We start from the raw sequence: 1,568 nt of genomic DNA on the forward strand, positions 1-1,568 counted from the left end.
CTAAAAAATTATGTTGTGGTTGTACCATATTGAAAAAAAGAGGTGGACAAACTATGTAAGAGGGCAAAAATTATTATTTGCTATAAACACAGAAAATTCTTAGAATTGATGAATTAAGAGAAAGCAATAAATATATAGAGATACAAAGGTAAATACAGAGGACAAAATCTAACAATTTAAAGTGGTTGCTTTGTTGTTGTTGTTTAGCCTTTATTTCATGATCATAAACTTCACTCTGCAATCCAGCTAAACTTAGAGGGGAGTAAGGAGGACACGGGACCCATAGAACTGCGGCGGGAGCACAGCGACTCTAGATTTCGAGCACATGGGGGCGGAGGGGCGCACTCCCGAGCTACAGAAGGAATGGTCTGGTAGTTAAGATAAAACACGAGTCAAATTTATTGGATTTGTCCACAGTCAGCATTGGTGATCTTCCTGCTGGTCTTGCCATTCCGGGACTCAAAGGGCTCCACGGCTTCCACGATGTTTGTGCCCTCCTTCACCTTGCCAAACACCACGTGCTTGCCGTCCAAACACTCGGTCTTGGTGGTGCAGATGAAAAACTGGGAACCGTTCGTGTTGGGTCATGCCATGGACAGGATGCCAGGACCTGTGTGGTTCAGGATGAAATTCTCATCGTCAAACTTCTCCCCGTAGATGGACTTGCCTCCGGTGCCATTATGGCGTGTGAAGTCACCACCTTGGCACATAAATCCCGAGATGATCCTGTGAAAGCAGGAACTCTGTAACCAAATCCTTTCTCCCCAGTGCTCAGAGCACGGAAGTTCTCTGCTGTTTGGGGGACTTTGTCTTCAAACAAGTCGAAGGAGACGTGGCCCAAAGGCTCGCCGTCCACGGCTATGTCAAAGAACATGGTGGGGTTGACCATGGCTGAGCCGCACGGGTGATTCCAGGGCGTCAGCGTCTGCCTAAAGTGCTTGCTTTTAAAGAGTGGGATTTGGAGGTGAGGGACATGGATACTGTATGGGGTTTTTTAAAGCCTTTTCATACTTAAGTTTTTTAAATTTTATTCTGAGAGAGAGAGAGAATGCATGTAAGCATGGGAGGGGCAGAGAGAGGGGGAGACAGAATCCCAAGCAGGTTCCACGCTGTCAGTGTAGAGCCCAACATGCTGCTCGATCCCATGAAGAACCGTGATATCAAGACCTAAGCCAAAGTCAAGAGTTGGACACTCAACTGACTGAGCCACCCAGATGGCCCCATACTTAAAAATTTTTTAATCTGGGGCATGATTACCATAAAGAATTAAAAATACAATTACAACATCTACATAAACTTTCCAGATCACAAAAATGACTATCCTTTGATAAATAACTATGTTCACTGGAAGCATATGGACAGTATGATGATCTATCATAGGGGATTTCCTGGGTAACAAGATGAAATTTAAGGTAATACTTGCTAGAATATAAGTCTGGCTGCATTTGAAGCTGTTAGTACAAGTCTCTTGTCAACTCACAGGTCTTTAGGTTGTTTGAGTTTTACTTTTCTGAACACAGTATAGAGCTTTTAAACTGTGAAGTAAATGCTTTAGGACAGTGTGTTTC

At 43.8% G+C, this 1,568-nt stretch overlaps 1 pseudogene; it reads right to left on the reverse strand.

Annotated features, from left to right (window-relative positions):
- Positions 1-398: 398 nt before the first annotated feature.
- LOC102967760 lies at positions 399-920 on the reverse strand (annotated as a pseudogene).
- Between the last annotated feature and the right edge of the window lie 648 nt (positions 921-1,568).

This window comes from Panthera tigris, chromosome A1 (genome assembly GCF_018350195.1).
Source record: "Panthera tigris isolate Pti1 chromosome A1, P.tigris_Pti1_mat1.1, whole genome shotgun sequence".
NCBI classification, from domain to species: Eukaryota; Metazoa; Chordata; class Mammalia; order Carnivora; family Felidae; genus Panthera; species Panthera tigris.